Genomic DNA, 17,731 nt, shown 5'->3' with positions numbered 1-17,731 from the left:
TTCCTGGAGGAGAAGACCCTAGGAGAAGCCAGGAGATCAATCTAGCAGCTGGCGGTAGGTAAGCGCTCTAACATCTGCGCTACACGTCATAGGCATATGTAACATATTGAATTTCCCCATGCTCAGGATAGCAGTAGCTTCTAGTGCTGTCTTGGGTAGAGGGGAGATACCCGGGTGTGTGATGGCCGGCTATAAAGGGGTGAAGAGGAGGCTGGATATTTTGCACCTTAACATCTAATCACATGCCTATGACTATTGTACATTTCCTCATCCTTATGACAGTGCTGTCATGGGTGATGAGGAAGGTGTGAGATGGCCAGCTATTAAGGGGTAAGGAGGAGGCCGGATTTTTTTTTTCACAGATACCATGGCCACAATGTCATCAGAGTAAGCTGAGCCATGTATCTGAGCCTCCTGAGGATCAACCACAGAGGACCAGAGGATCTGATAGCCAGAATTTACCCCTGTATGGAAGAAGACCCCATTACTCTGAAGACACCAGACTGGGGTTAAAGATTCCTGCTGAAGGGGGGGCGTGGCCTAACCTGCGGAGTGGATGGTCGCATGGAACCAGGGCTCCTCATCCAGAAGGAATAATATACATCTTTAAGACCTTCCTGGCACCTCAAGATCTTCAGGGACCCGTGCGAACCACATCTGCTTTCCCTGTATGCTGAGACAACTCTGAGCGAAACCCGATACTGGACTAAACAGCGTCCAAGCAGCGGGTCCGTGCCCCGGAGACAAGCCGCGGCCATCTTGAAACACTGAAGGGCAGCGCGCTGTCTGAGAAGTGAAGAGACCAGCGGAGGCTCATAGGAACGGAGCGGGCGGCGGTTCCGCTCTCCGGGGAGGGCAGAGGGGAAGGAGAGTAAGACGAGCGGCACTCACCGGAGCAGCAGGTTTTCGGCTCCACCGGAGCTACAGAAGCAGACGACCGGACGGGTGAGCAGGACAAAAGAGGAGGGAGACAGTCTGGTGCGGGGTTACCAGCGAGAGGAGCCAGCTTCGAAACTGCCCTCCACTAAAGGGAGAAGCTGTAGTCTGCATTGGAGGTGTCTTCTACCTCCTCGCCATTTCCCCCCCCAGCTCCCCCCCCTCTTCTTCTCCCTCCTCGGCGGGAAGTTTCCCGCCCAAACCTCACCACCATCCCATCCCCCTGGTGGAAGATAGAGGAACTACCTCCAAAGGGAGAATCTATTAACCCCTGATCAGCCACTGCCTACACCTCTAAGTGGCACAGAGGCTTATACATAAGAGCACAGCTCTAATTTTTGCGGAACCTGCGGCGCAGGTTCTAAACTACAACAATTTTTAAGCTATAGACTCTCACACAGATAGTCAATTTTTTCGGGGGCGGAGCTTGGACGCCAAGCGAAATGGCTGACTGAAAGCCGCGTTCCTCAGACAGACACCCACAGAGCCTTACAGCAACGGCAGAACAAAAAGAAAATGGGAAAGACAGTTAAGGAAAAGAACACAGACTTGCAGAGCACCCCTCGACCGGCCAAAACACAGGTGGATGTAGAGCGTTTCTTCAAAGAACGGACTGCTCGTTCCCCGCGGCCCCAGTCCATCACCGAAGGGACAACAGGTTCCGACAAAGACTTATGGAACCCCCTGCGACCCCTCCTTTTGCGATTTCCAGAGGACCGGTACTCCTTCTGTCCCACCCTGTACGGCTCAGATACCGACAGACTCTCCCCACTACGCAACTGCATACGAGACCCCACCACTTTCTTCCATCCCCCCTGCAGTGCATCGGTGGTGACATCAGCCGCAGGACAGGCGGACGGGGTGTGAAGGGAAGTGAGACCTCGGGGACTGAGTGCGGTATCGACTGAGCAGGGAGGAAGGGGAGCACGATGGCTATGGCAGGACGGCCCCCACTGGGTTAGCTCCCCAGTGGTCCAATCGAATTGGGGGTTGTGCAACGCCAGCCACGGCATCCCTAGTACCATGTCTACCGACATTTTCTCCATCACCAGGAATGATAGACCTTCCGAGTGGCAACCCCCCACCGTGAGTTGTAACACTGGGGTCCTCCATCGTACTAAGCCCGAAGCAAGAGAGGTAGCATCAATGCTAGCAAAACGAATTGGCGTCTTCAGCGCCACAAATTCAGCCCTCAGGGGCTCAACGAGATGCATGCTTATCAGGTTAGTGGCTGCTCCGGAATCAATAAACGCCTGCCCTAGGCGGGAGAAGTTCCGGAATCTAACCTGGCAGGGTACCAGAAGTCTAGGACGTACCTGTGGTCCTAGGCGATCCTCCCTGCAATCGCCTAGGACTTGGAGTCTTTCTGCCGATTCAGACTGTGGACGCTGAGGCCTCAGGGGGCAGGTTATCACCCGATGTCCGGCTTTCCCGCAGTAGAGGCAGAGATGATGCAATAACCGAATCCGGCGTCGCTCCTTGGGGTCCAGCGGGTCCAGTTCCATAGGTTCGGGAACAGAGACTGGTACGGAAGAGGAGGGAACAGGACAAACGACCTCCCTGACTCTACGGGTCGGTCTATCTTGCTTCCCAGCCCTGAGCTTCCTATCTGCCTTCACCGCTAGCTCCATAGCCTCCTTTAAGGACCCGGGAATGGGATGGGAGATCAACAGTTCTTTGACTGCGTCCGAGAGACCTTGCAGAAAAACGTCTTTCAGGGCACTATCGTTCCATGCAGTATCACCCGCATAGCGTCTGAAATTGGAGCAATAAGCCTCCACACAAAGCGACCCCTGATGCAGCACCAGCAACCGTGAAACCGCCAACCCCACTCGGTCCGGTTCATCGAAGATACCCCCGAGTTCCTGAAAAAAGGAGTCCACCGACTGCAGGGAGGGGGAACCCTCGGGAATGGAAAAGGCCCAAGTCTGGGCAGAGCCCAGCAGCAGGGACATTATAAGCCCGACCCTCTGGGCCTCCGAGCCGGAAGAATGGGGACGCATCCGAAAAAACAGGCGACACGCCTGTTGAAAAACGAAAAACTTGTTCCTCTCCCCAGAGAACACCTCGGGAAGAGGGCACTTGGGTTTGAGACTGGTAAAGGCGTTCTGCCCCTGCGACAACGCCCACTGCTCCTGGGCCACCATGCGAGCTGACAAATCCCAGATCACCGGCACTAGGTCTTGCAGCTGGTTTGCAAGGGCGCTGATCGCCGCCATGAAAAGAAAAACAGTATTTTAAGGGCCAGTTATTATGTTGCGGCACTCTGCCCCCCGAGCGCCAGGTGGGGTGCCCTGATCTTCCGCACCCCACTGTCCCTGCCTACTTGCCTCGGCCCTGGCTAACCCCAGGCGGACAACTGGACGGCGGTCCCTGCCCTGGCTAGGGACCTGGCGACTGACAAGAAGAAAGCTACCTAATGGGGGGAACCGAGTGCCAACAGGGGAGGCAGATGGAACAGACCAACAAAACTTACAAGGCTGGAGATGGAGCTCACAGGCAAAACTGGAAGGGTACTGGATAGCAACTAGTGCTGACTGGGCCAGACAAGATTAGAGGCTAACAGAATCAACAAGAATAGACAGAGCAATAGGGAACCAGAGGGAGCTGACCGGCAACTAGGGACTGGCTGAGGATAACCGCAGACAGACTGGCTAGGTGCAAGCAGAACCAATAACTGGCAGTGAGCTCAATTCACTGCCAGTCTTTTAACCACAAGGCTCCACCCAGGGGCGGAGAGTGGGAGGAGGCCACTCCACCCACTGCTGTATAAGAAGAACGGAGGAGTGCGGGCGGCACCCTATGGGCGGACACGCCCACGCCACCGCCCACCCCAAGCCGCTGGGATAACCCCGACACAGGGCTCCAGGCCGCCGGAGCCGATGCCGGAGCGACGCGCGCCGACCGCGGGACCCCGTGCCGCGCTGTATGGTAACACGAACAGACCCTAGGGGCAGCCTTAATTCCACCCAGGCTGCCCGCCTACCGTAGGGATTATGTTCCTCTGTTCGTTTCTTTGTTTATCTCCCTTTTTCCAGCTTAACCTTTTACCTCCACAGTCCAGAGAGGTCCGAAGGAGCAGATCTGGTTCCCCCGCCTCCACAGGGTATTCCAGAAGGATGATTTGCTCTCTCTACAACCGTCCGGCACATTGTCCCGGAACTGGTGACTGCTAATTAACAAGTTATTGACATTAATGTCCCTCCTCACACGTTTTTCAATATATTTTGCCGTTGCATATCACCTTTCTCCTCTGGCGCTTAGCCCGCTAGTCCCCCTCTGAAGGGACTGGATGGGTGTCTGTACTGAACTGTCCAGGCAGTAAGCTTTGCTCTGATCTCCCGAAAGAGTCTACAACTCCTCGGGTTATCAGTAGACCGTCCTCGGTTATTAAGCTGTAGATCTTATAGTTACAGTTATAAAAGGTATTCCTTTTAGTGGACAGAGACTCTCCTCTGTAGGAAATCTCTGCCCTTTCTGTTGAAAGCAAGACTTGTGTTTACACTTCCCCACCTCCTTACCATCCCCCTCCTTTCTAACTCTCCCGCACCCTGTAATACTCACCCTCCCACTGCTTAGGTGCTGTGACTTCACGAAGGAGCTCCATAGCGGACGCTCCGATCCTTAATTTTGTGCTATTCTGATTTAAATTGCATTTTTGTCTGTTCCTTCCTTAGCTCAGGTACACTTTCATGAGTGGTTTATGTCTCACGTCCTTTAACGTCAGGGGCCTCAACTCTCCGTCAAAACGTCATGACCTTGAACTACTACTGAGAAGGTATGATACCAAAATTCTTTTTCTCCAAGAAACCCACTTCAAGGGAAGCAAATCCTTCTCCCTTCCGGGGAAGTGTTTTCCCAGAGCCTTCCATAGCATTCACCCCTCGTCGGCCTCGAAAGGGGTCTCCATATTTTTACACAAAACAATGAATTTCGTGGAGGAGGCCCAGTTTAGGGACGACGAGGGCAGAGTTCTTTTCCTGAGAGGTACACTGAATAATACCAAAATGACCCTAGCGAACATATATGCTCCCAATTCGGAGCAGGTACCCTGGCTGTTAAAACAGCTGGAAATCCTGAAACAATTTAGCGCAGGTCAGATTATTCTAGCAGGTGATTTAAATGTCACCTTCAATCCCGCATTAGATTCCTCTTCTGGCCGGTCGCAGATCTCGCAGGGCAAACTGAGAAGATGGGGCAAACAGATTCAGGAGCTCGGCTTGGTGGACTCTTGGCGTTCTCTAAACCCCACCACGAAGGACTTCTCTTATCTCTCCACAGTACACTCAACATACCAGAGGTTAGATTACATCTTGGTCTCCTCCGCCCTCCTCACAACACTGATTACTGCCGATATAGAAACTATGACGATATCGGATCATGCCCCCGTGCATGTGACGATCTGTCCACCACAATTATGCGCTAGAGAGTGGAGATGGTCACTCAATTCCTCTCTTCTTGATCAGATAGAGGACAGAGAATACCTGACCAAACACTTAGAGGAGTACTTTCTCCTTAACTCAACAGAGGGGTCTAAGTCCCCGATAGTCTGGGAGGCCCATAAGGCCTATATGCGCGGCCTGTTGATTGACCTGGGTTCTCGGGTCAAGAAACGCACACAGAAGGCTATCGACGATAAGCTCTCACAAATTGCCAAGCTAGAGTTAACAGCGAAACTGTCGCAAACTAAACAAAACCTAGACAAATTGTCTGAGGTAAGAGCTGACCTGAAACTACTATTGAACTCTAAATTCAATAAAAAACAGCTATTTTTCAGGCATAAGGTTTATGCATAAGGTTTATGCCCAAAGTCGACAGCACTGAATATTTCCATACCATCCAAGCAGTATGACCAGTTGAGAGCCAACTCACCCTGGGCTTGGTCATCCTCCTACCTAGAATATCTGGGTATCAGACTGACCAAAAAAGCCGAAGATCTATATAACGCGAATTTCGCCCCTCTTATCGACCGGGTCAAGCGCCTTCTCAAAAATTATGACATCCCATTTGTGTCATGGTTTGGGAGAAAAAACATTATAAAAACCTATATTCTCCCTATTATTCTGTACAAGATTAGGATGCTTCCTATCCACCTCCCTGCCAGTTTCTTTAAAGAGCTACATTCGTCCTTCTCGGGTTTTGTGTGGAGGCGGAGGAGACCAAGACTAGCGCATAGCCTGATGATCAGGAGCGGCAGGGAGGGGGGCATAGACCTCCCCAACCTATGCGATTACTATAGAGCGTCCCAACTTCGCTATTGGTGGGACCTGACGCAGATGGAGGGGGATAAGCTACTCACAAAACTGGTGGAGGGGTACAGCAGAACTCCACTATCAGAGGACCTATGGTTCCCAGTCAGCTCGCGCTACCAGTCCAGGACCTACAACCCGCTTCTCAGGGGGCCTTGTGAGGTCTGGGACAAGCTCAGAGTGGAGCTAGCCCCACCTCCCTCACCCATTCTACCGCTGTCCTCCATCTCAAAAATTTTGAACCCCCATTCGAGCCAAGACGTTGCCCCGGTGTGGGGGAAATTTAAGTCACTTCATATTGCAAAACTACAATCTCTTGCCCATCTGGACCCTATCAGCATTCTTCAAAAGCTGCAGCCGGAGCAGAACTTCTCCTTCTTAGAGAAAGCTCAGGTGACTGGCATATTTAGTTCATATCTCAGCACATATAAATCCACTAGACCTTCTACACCCTTTGAAAAGGCCTGGCTAGAAAATAAACCCTCCCAGAGGAGAATTTCCTCTCTTCGTAAGAACTTTATCTCCCCAGATCAGTCCTATAAACCAGCCTTCCTCACCTCTTGGGAGAGGGAGCTGGGTATTCACTTTAGTGCAGAAGAAACTAAATCAATCCTAAATACCTCATTTGGTCTGTCCCCTTGCGTCATGGCCCAAGAGGCACACTATAAACTGCTGGTAAGGTGGTATCGGACCCCTCAGTGGTTATATGACCACAAACTCTCCACCCAGAAAGCTTGCTGGAGATGTAAGAAAGATGAGGGGACGTACCTTCACATCTGGTGGTCATGCCCGGTTCTGACACCCTTTTGGAGGGGTGTGGACAAAATCATACAGAAGATTAACCCAAAGATCTCCATCTCCCCTGACTTAGTTCTGATATGGAGACCACATGAGCATTTCCACCCCACAAGAAATAAATTGATTGCATTGCTCCTGGATACTGCTAAATCCCTAATCCCCCATCTATGGCTACAAAACACTCCCCCTACGTTGGGTCAATGGAGAGATAGAGTTGACAATTTATACTCGTTGAAAGAATTACATAGCTGGTCCAACAACTCTTATGACAAGTTTATCGTAACCTGGGCGCCATGGCGTGAGATACGGCCCCTGGCGTTGTGGGACTAATGAGATGAGGGTGCCTTTCCCTCTCCCCCCTGTGCTATAGGTCCACTACAGCATATCCATCTCCCTTTCCCCTTTGCCCCTACCCCTCTTCTTCCTCCCCCCCCCTTCTTGCCTCCCCCCTCCCCTCACAATCCACAGATGTTGATATTGAGTTATATTGCCATCTGTCGGGTAAGAGAGCAAAAACTGGAGGAGAAGCGTTTGATGTTTGATGTTTGGCCTTAGTCTTAAACTCCTCTAGAAGGGTTACAAGTATTGTACCACAATGCCAACTGCAGAATGAACAGTCGAGTATGAAATTATTAACATTGGCATATTTATACTCTCCTTCCCTATGTATGCTTGTTATATGTTGTATCTTTTGATATTTCTGTTTAATCATCAAAAAATTTAATTAAAAAAAAAAATTGATTTAAAGATTCCTGCTGAACACTGGAGGAGAAGCCAGCAGATCCACCTAGCAGCTGGCGGTAAGTAAGCACTTTAACATCCATGCTACACGTCATAGGCATGTGTAACACTTCCATCTTACCGGTAAATGACTTTCCCCATGCTCAGGATAGCAGTAGCTTCTAGTGCTGTCTTGGGCAGATGGGAAATATCCAGGTGTGTGATGGCCGGCTATGAAGGGGTGAAGAGGAGGCCGAATATTTTTCACTTTACCATCTAATCACATGCCTATGATTATTGTACATTTACAGTTAATTACCTTTCCTCATCCTTATGACAGCGCTGTCATGGGTGATAAGGAAGAAGGTGTGAGATAGCCGGCTATTAAGGGGTAAGGAGGAGGCCGGACTTTTTTTCCCTACAGATACCAGCTCCACAATGTCATCGGAGCAAGCTGAGCCGTGTATCTGAGCCTCCTGAGGACCAACCACAGAGGACCAGAGGATCTGATAGCCAGGATTTACCATGGACCCCTGTATGGAAGAAGACCCCATTACTCTGAAGACACCAGATTGAGGTTGAAGATTCCTGCTGAAGACCTGAGGAGAAGCCAGCAGATCCATCTAGCAGCTGGCGGTAAGTAAGCACTTTAACATCCATGCTACACGTCATAGGCATGTGTAACACTTCCATCTTACCGGTAAATGACTTTCCCTATGCTCAAGATAGCAGTAGCTTCGAGTGCTGTCTTGGGCAGAGGGGAGATACCCAGGTGTGTGATGGTCGGCTATGAAGGGGTGAAGAGGAGGCTATTAAGGGGTAAGCAGGGGAGGCTCAAGTGAGTACTGCCTTATTCGAGTACCTGCCCGCTCATCTCTAAAGATTCGGCTGCTTGTGCGGGTGACAGGTGAGTTGCGGCGGTGAGCAGGGGGGAGCAGGGGGGAGAGAGGGAGAGAGATCTCCCCTCCGTTCCTCCCCACTCTCCCCTGCCGCTCCCCGCCCCCTGCCGCCACCCGAATCTTTAGAGACGAGCGGACAGGTACTCGAATAAGGCACTACTCGCTCGAGTAGTGTGCCCTATCGAGTATGCTCGCTCATCTCTAATAGTGACCCCTATATTGGCCCCAGTAGTAATAGTGTCCCCTTTATCAATTTCAGTAGTAATAGTGACCCCCACAGTGGCTTTAGTAGTAATAGTACCCCCTATATCGCCCCCAGTATTAATAGTAACTCCCACAGTGGCCTCAGTAGTTATACTGACTCCCACAGTAGCTCCAGTAGTAATAGTGACCTCCACAGTAGCTCCAGTAGTAATAATGACCTACATAGTTGCTCCAGCAGTAATAGTGACCCCTACAGTAGCCTTAGTAATAATAGTGAACCCCACAGTAGACTCAAAAGTAATATGGGACACTATTACTACTATTGTCATGTATATCGGCCCAAGTATAATGCAAAGTAGTCCCCCTGAGACCGATTTACTTACCTCCTCCTACTCGTTTTCAAAAATCACCGCTGCAGGGGATCAGTATATATCTATTCTATTCACAGACTGAAATCCTAAAATAAAATATAACCTTTATTTAATTTTATTATAAAATCCTACAAGGAAAAGTGAAGGCTTCATAAAAGAAAACTGAATATGTGTTCAGATGATGTATTTACCTATACGTTTCTTCTCAAGCAGTCACACAGGTATAGTAGTGGTGACCTGCTATAGTTGTCACAATAGTGATATTCTGGTAATTATGATCCTTGTCCCATTTAGTATCAGACAATATAGAAGGAATCCATATCGATTCCGTTATACATCAAGCTCTCGTCTGTCAGGCTCAACGCGTTTCCTCGCTTACGCGATTCATCAGGAGCAAAAGTATCTTACAGATAGAAACCAATAATTGTCAAGGATCGTACACTCAATTATTTATGCCCAATTGCAGCATAAATTTAAATTAAGCGTATTGAGTGTATAGAAATAAATTACAAGCGTTTCGTACTTCCTCAATAAAATTTGAGTGAATAGCGCTATGTAATGTAGAAATCATCTGATCATCTATACAATTGATGAAATGCAAATGGGATACACATCCGCAGGCAATCTTTCATCAGTTGGATATGATCTGCCAGTGCCGAGATCACGGCTATGAAGGGTCCCAGAACAAAATGTGTCTGAACTAGAAGAAAGTTGACAGCTTCCCAAGCTCACTTTCTGACCCTAATATCTGAAGGTTTACGTTCCCTCTTAAACCCAGGGGTAACAGCAAATAAACCTAGCCTATTATCCCTATCTATGCTCAGGGAAACAGCACTAATCGCTGGAAGCCTGTCTACAGAGAGTGGTAAGTAAACCAAAACAAAAAATGTCAGATAAATCTGGCAGCAGCTCCAGCCTTGGTGGTAGGATGGAGGCATCATCAGATGATTTCTACATTACATAGCGCTATTCACTCAAATTTTATTGAGGAAGTACGAAACGCTTGTAATTTATTTCTATACACTCAATACGCTTAATTTAAATTGATGCTGCAATTGGGCATAAATAATTGAGTGTACGATCCTTGTGTACGTCTGGACGCCTCCTCTCTTCTCTCCTCCTGCGGAACCAAGGAGGAGAGATAAGGAAGGGAGGATCCTGCATGCACATATGTCAGTTTATGCATCCAGTGAGTGATTACCAGCTGCGGACCCTCACCCCTACTGTTTCCATCAATTGATTACTTCATGTAACCGTTGTCTTGTGTTATCTCCCCCGTATTGTAAGCGCTGTGGAATATGTTGGCGCTATATAAATAAAGATTATTATTATTATATAGCTCTACGAATAAATATATGGATGCCATAAATATTCAGTGAAAAAAAAATCACGTGTTTTTTTCTTTTGTGTGGAAATGAGTTTTTATTTTAGTTTTGTCTTTACATGTTAAATAAACACTTGGTTTCTTTCTCTTCACTGAACAAATAAGGGAGATGGAATAAATCCTCCACAGTGCCACCTATTGAAAGGCAGCATTCCTTCGAGTCAAAGTAGGACTTTTTATACAAGTCTTGTTACAATGACTGGGAATCAAAAGCAAAGCCAGACTCCATGTACATACAGCTGTTTCCGGGTTATTGCCCATCATCAGTGTACAGTAGGAGTCTGGCTTTTGCTAGTGAGAGGCCTGGGACAGGGGTCAGAAACGCTCTTTTCTCCTTAGGGAGAGCAACTATATAATATAACTGAACACTCTCGCTCTTGAGGTGACCTTGTTAGCTATATTTGTGACTATATGGGAAGCCACTGGGTAACACTGACCTGGAAAAGGACTTGAAGATTGTAGTTAACAACAAACTTAAAGGGGTTGTCCCGCGAAACAAAGTGGGTCTATACACTTCTGTATGGCCATATTAATGCACATTGTGCATTAATTATGAGCCATACAGAAGTTATAAGAAGTTTTTCACTTACCTGCTCCGTTGCTGGCGTCCTCGTTTCCATGGAGCCACCTAATTTTCAGCGTCTAATGGCCAAATTAGACGCGCTTGCGCAGTCCGGGTCTTCTTATTTTCTCAATGGGGCTCCGTGTAGCTCCGCCCCGTCACGTGCCGATTCCAGACAATCAGGAGGCTGGAATCGGCAATGGGCCGCACAGAAGCCCTGTGGTCCACTGAGGGAGAAGATCCCGGCAGCCATCTTCAGCAGGTAAGTAAGAAGTCACCGGAGTGCGGGGATTCAGGTAAGCGCTGTCCGGTGTTCTTGTTTAACCCCTGCATCGGGGTTGTCTCGCGCCGAACGGGGGGGCTGTTGAAAAAAAAAAAAACCCCGTTTCGGCGCGGGACAACCCCTTTAACTAGGGCAACCAGTGTCAGGTAGCTGCTGCCAAGGCAAATAGGATCATGGGATGTATTAAATGAGGTCTAGCGGCGCATGGCTAGTGTTGAGCAATTACTGAAATATTCAAACTCGATTTAGAAAATACCTGTTGCCTTTCTGTGCTGGGTTCTAGGTTCAAATCCCATCACTGTTAACATCTGCATGTACTTTGTTCAAGGGCAACATCTGGATGGAGCTTCACAGATGTGAACCTACAACTGAAAAGCAGCACTAACTACTGAGCCACAACACTCATCAGTTCAGCTCCAGAAAAGGAGAAGAATAGAACATAAATCCCATCCAGATGTTGCCCTTGGATAGATCTGAACCTAGAATCACAGCCCTGCAAGGCAACATCTCAATGCTTTTTTTTCTCTTTGTGTTTAATCTTCCTGTTCTTCTCCTGATTGGGTCGTGATGACCCAATTCAATATTTCAAATCTGGGCACTCACGACGAGCAACACTAATTATGAGAAGACCAAGCTAAAGACTTGAAGAGGAAAATAATGACCAGAAGAGAAGCCTGAAGAGGTCATGAACAAGTTTGGCCCATCTTAGACAAAGTTGGTGTATTACTATAACCCACGGGCGTCCGAACCTGGCCAGTGCAGGGCCCCACTGACCCTGCTGGGGGACTAGTAAGGGTTGGGATTGATTTGGTCTTCATTCTTTGACATCAATTGTATCCATGTCTTTAGGACACATGTACAATTGACTATGACAATTAGGGTCTGGCTAGCAAATTTTAAGCACACAGCAATGACCCATGAGAGGCAGCTCATCTGTAGGCTATTTTCACATGAATTTGAGGCTTATTTGTGTAAAAAATGCCTCGCCTCACTTCAGGGAAGTAGTGATCCTCCAGCGAGGTTGTTAGCCGCGCTGCAGGATTAGCAACTGTTTCCCATTGTCTTCAATGGGAAACATTGCATTGCCTGAACCTCACAAGGCCTGTGATGCTTTTCGCGGCCTTATTGTGCAAGCATGTAGTGAAGATGCCGTAGGGCTCCATCAGCCGTTGAAATTGTAGGAGCGGAGGCAGGGCGGCCCCAGGCATCTGCAGGGGGCAGCTACACCTTGCCCCCACCCTGCCCCTACAGACAACAGTACTGCCTGGTGCCTTTCTTTGTCACACAGGGGACATGATGATATGTCACACAGGGGCCAGTAGCATTCTGCACAATCTTGGCAAAAACAGTCCAAGACAGAGGATGCCGTAGGACCATGATGGGGGTGAGCAAGTTTATTTTATCTTATTGCCGATGCCCAGCTGGGCCTATAAATGACCTGGTGGGCACAATAGGGCCTTCTTAATGACTGTGGCTTATAAATTACTAAGAGGTCAGAGTGAGGTCTATAGTTGCTAAGGGGGCCCACTTTGACTTTGTTCCCCTTAGGGAGCCCATGCACATGAGGAGTCAGTCCTGCCCAAGGCTCTGGTTCACTCCTTCCTTGGGCATTCATGTTGCCAAACCAGTGGAGAGTATGGTGCAAATCCATCCATTTTTTAATGTTTGGGGATGGGAGAGAAGTGGGATTGTGGACTGCAGAGAGTTATGTGGGTGCGGGAGGAAGATTGAGGAGTGGAAAGGTTTTAGCCATGGTCATCCTGTGGAAGCCGGTGGAAAGTACTTTTCTGAAGTATCTAAATAAGCAAGAAACACAAACATGACGCCAAGTGTTGCATGAATGTACAAAAGTTTATTCAGTGTTATGGTCTCTCAAATGTGATTATCTGATGGGTATGGGGTGGGGAAGGGGTTTGAGGAGAGGGCTATGGAAAGGGGAAGAGGGATTGGGGAGGGAAGGGGAAGGGTATCAGCCATTGTCGTCTGATATTCTGGGGCTGAAGCAGGCGAATAGTCCTCTCAAGGCTCTAAATAAAAAAGAAAACAAGTGTGAGACTTTCTTGAGAGAATACAAGTCTTGTGGGCGATGATGTATATAAGGCTTCAACTCTAGGTATACAATAAACCAATGTGAGGGTTTAGGGTATGCTTGCCCCCATTATCCTTCCCTACTTTTGAAAAGTTCACTCACCCCTTCTGGTCATTATATGTTCATATATCCGCAGAACATATAACTACCGTATACAGTAGTATACACTGAGCACAATACAGCAACCCAATAACTAATGGATCACCATTACCTCTAATCTGTAGACAAATGTAGGGAGAGAACAAAGCTATAAAGCTTTGTTCCCATCAGTGCCAGTTGGTGTTCGGAGCCCCTGGCACAGATCACGCATGAAACCTGGACAAAGTAATGCTGCATGCAGGACTAAATGCTGGATGGGATGACACCAACTGAACAGAACCCATTATAGTCAATGGGATCTGCTCACCGCCATACGGTTCCATTATACAAAGGGACTTTTTGGCCGGGGATTCTGCTTTCTTGTTCTCATAATAGAGCAGGAAAACAAAATCCCCAATGTAAATGTGAACATAGCCGAAGTCTTTCTTCCCTGCCTCCATGAACCTCACCGAAAAAATACCGTAAGACATAAAGAAGGAATGAATCTTGTAATCACCTGGTAAATGTGGCCCATCGTCCGGTTGGTCGGCCACTTCTGCTGCTGGAATAAAATATACATGATCAGAAACCAAATGTCCCAAAACTAAACAAAAACTTCATATTGTGTGTCCGTGCATGACGTCCCATGAACTGATGATGTAATGCTTGTATGGAGGATTCTGTACTTACTTCTTGATGGACTCTCTTGATGGTTCAGCCATCATCGTGTTGTCATTTTCATCTTTTTCTCTATTAGACAACACATAACATATATATACATTTAGTTAATGGGAGAAGAGGATAATATACCGGTAAGTATAAAAGAATAAACTATAGGCGGTAGGGTTAACCCCTTAAGAATCGGTCTATTTTGGGCTTTAAGGAAGCAGCAACTTTTGGTATTTCTGCATCTCCCAGTTCTAATAGCTTTTGCCATCAGCGGCTCCATATGGGGGCTTATTATACTAGGATAATTTAATTTTTTGAAGTTCCCCATTTTGGGGTTCATGGGGGTTATTGATGAACTGTCATTCCTTTAATGAGGAGGAGAATGAACAGCAGTTTCAATAACCGGTATATTGGAGAATGTTATGTGCATCAGTGTGAATGGAATCCTACTTCTTTTATAGACTTACGGGATTTTCTCAAGGACAGGAAAAAATTTGGTGGAATAGGTACATCTTGGCCTGGAAGAGAAAATACAGAACAAGTTATAAAGGAAGCAATGACACCTACCAGATATATCCTCTATATACTGTGCTGCTCGTAGATAACTAGGGCCTGAAGGTCTATATGTATTCCCATAGGCTATAGGGGATGATTGTCCTTTATGTGGACATACGGTATTAGTGCTCCCCCAGGAATACTCCTAAATAACTCTGCAGGGAAGACCCCGAGGTGTAAAACTGCAGAAATAGGGTCATTGTGATAGACGATAATTACAGAAAAAAAGATCACTCTCTCTATAATGTTCTGGAGCCATCTGTGTTACGGCCGCGCTCACATGGGCGTATGTTTACAGCTTATTACGCGGCCTCTGTATACCCGCCCGTGTTATATGCGGTAACTCACAGGCAATGAATTACTTTGTCTTACGCAGTTCTGCTCACGTCAGTCTGTTGGAATTGTGTAATCAACAAGCACAAAATAGAGCGCAGCATGTTCTATTTTGCCGCGTATTTCCGTGAGATAGAGCACATTGTTCTCTATGGACGCGTATATACATGGGCCTATACGTGAATGTGGTCTGTGCATGACAGCGTGCACCACAATTTCATTGCCATACACGACAGTGTGATCCCTAAGAAGGAAAAAAAATCTACATATGACATTTCTAGGCTTTATGATGGTGACTCTTGTGGGGTTCAGCAGTCAGATACTTACGTCTCTTCTGCCAAGGATCTGGCCACGACGCTTTTTACTTCCTCACGGGTCCTATGAGAGAGTAAAGAAGATGGTGACAATCTAGAGCATCGTCTCCCTACTGAAGGATGTATCCTATCCAGTTATCCCGTGAACCGACTCATCTAAGTGATATGCAATATGTACCACCATGTTACATATGACTGTCAGTCTGGATAATACAAGTCATTAGCAATGACCAATCTGTAATGTTGTACAATAAGCCCATCGTAGAGGATTCTGCACTTACTGAACGATGCTGTTAAAGGCGCCCAGGACCGAGTCAAAGAGACATACAATAGTGTCATCTTGTTCTTCCTTGTTTTCTCTATTGAACAATACAAAAATATTATATATATGAATATATATCTAATATTGTGAAATATATGGTGTATTTATACAGTAAGCCTATTGGAGATGATTCTGTACTTACGCAATGATGTTATCACAGAGCTCCAGCATGGCATCAATCACACACGTGAGATTTTCTGCAGGTTCTTTCTTGTCTTCTTCGCTATTAAACAACACATAACATTATATATATATATACAGTGTTGTGTAATATATGGTGTATTTATACAGTAAGTGCATTGGAGATGATCCTGTACTCACACACTGATGGTGTCGGATTTGTCCGTCTTGAGGCTGGAAGGTTCCTCACCTCCTTCCTCCTCCTCGTCTTCTCTGTTAAACGACACATAACATATATGTATACATATATATAGTTCTGGCAGCTAATGAGACTACAGGATAATATAGCCATAAGTATAAAAAGAAAATCTATAGATGATAGGGTCCCTTAAGGAGGCGCCCTTTTATATTTTCCCTTTTTGTTTTTTCCTCACCCCTTTTAAAAAGTCATAATTCTGTTAATTATCCATCGGTGTAGATGTCTCAGTTGTTGTTTTTTCCAGCACAAGTGTTTTTTTTCCCCCCAATTGTAATATTTAACGTACCATATAATGTACTGAAAAACTCTAAAAAAAATTCTAAGAGGAATGAAATGGAAAAAAATGAACGTCCACCATCTTTGAGGGGTCTTTTTCCTACGGCGTACACAATGTAACACAAATGACATGATAACTTCATTCTATGGGTCAGTATGATTATTACGGTACCGGCTTTAGTTTTTCTTTTGCTGTACTACTTTTATTTTTTTTCAAAGATATTTAATTTTTTAAAATTATTTTCTGCCCCCCTCTTCTGCAGCCAGAACTTTTTTATTCCTCCATTAACATAGTTGTGTTGGGGCTCATTCTTTGCGGGCGATCCTATAGTTTATATTGGTTCTATTTTGAAATACATATGACTTTTTATTACATTTTTTCTTGGTGAACAAAAAGCACAATTCTGGAGAGTTTTTTTTCTGACGACGTTCACCGGGCAGTATAAATAATGCATTAGTTTGATAAATCAGGTTTTTACAGTCACAGCAATACCAAATATGTATTTCTGTTTTATTATTTGGATTATTTTATCATCAATCTGGCAATTTTTAAATAATTATTAAAAATTTTTATAAACCATTTTTTTAGTCCTCAGAGGGGACAAGAACTTGTGATAGTTTGATCGCTCCTGCATAATGATGTAATGCCAGAGTATCACATCACACCGCGATCTGACAGATAATATATATGGGGTCATCATTCTAGAAGATACTTACTGGTAATAGATCACTTTGGTGTTCTTAGTGATGTGCAGCCACCTGTGGGAGAAGACAAAGAAAGAATTAGAAATATCTAGAACAGACAAAGCAAGGAACTTTCAGTAGCGACCAATCAGATTGCAGCTGACATTTTCTGGTGACTGTATTAAGGTGTACTTTGTATGATTGGCCTGTCATGGCCAGTCGGTGTTATTAGCTTTTCGCCGCTTGCAAGAGAGCAATAAAGAAGAGTCACATGATAACAGGGGCTCTAGGGGGATAGTTGATATCTGTGTTATATTTCCTTCGACATGCCCGCTGTTATCATTGTGTTATCTATGGCCCCTTGTCCCTGACGTGGGATTTTCTGATGCTTGTGTGGTTATGTAAGCAGGGAATAGCACCAGATATTACAGGAACAGTCACTATCATGGGATCCTACAGTGAAATACTTACATCGGCTCCAAGAAGTCTTTAAGATGCTCTTGTGGCATCTCCTCATCATATTGGTGGTAATATGCAAGTTCCAGGGAGACCCCCGCTACGTCCTCCTCCTGGGTCCTAACAGAGAGTAAAGAAGATGGTGACAATCTAGGACATCGCCTCCCAAC

Source organism: Eleutherodactylus coqui, chromosome 2, assembly GCF_035609145.1.
Source record: "Eleutherodactylus coqui strain aEleCoq1 chromosome 2, aEleCoq1.hap1, whole genome shotgun sequence".
NCBI classification, from domain to species: domain Eukaryota; kingdom Metazoa; phylum Chordata; class Amphibia; order Anura; family Eleutherodactylidae; genus Eleutherodactylus; species Eleutherodactylus coqui.
The sequence above is the reverse complement of the archived record's forward strand: the minus strand, read 5'-3'. Positions refer to the sequence as shown.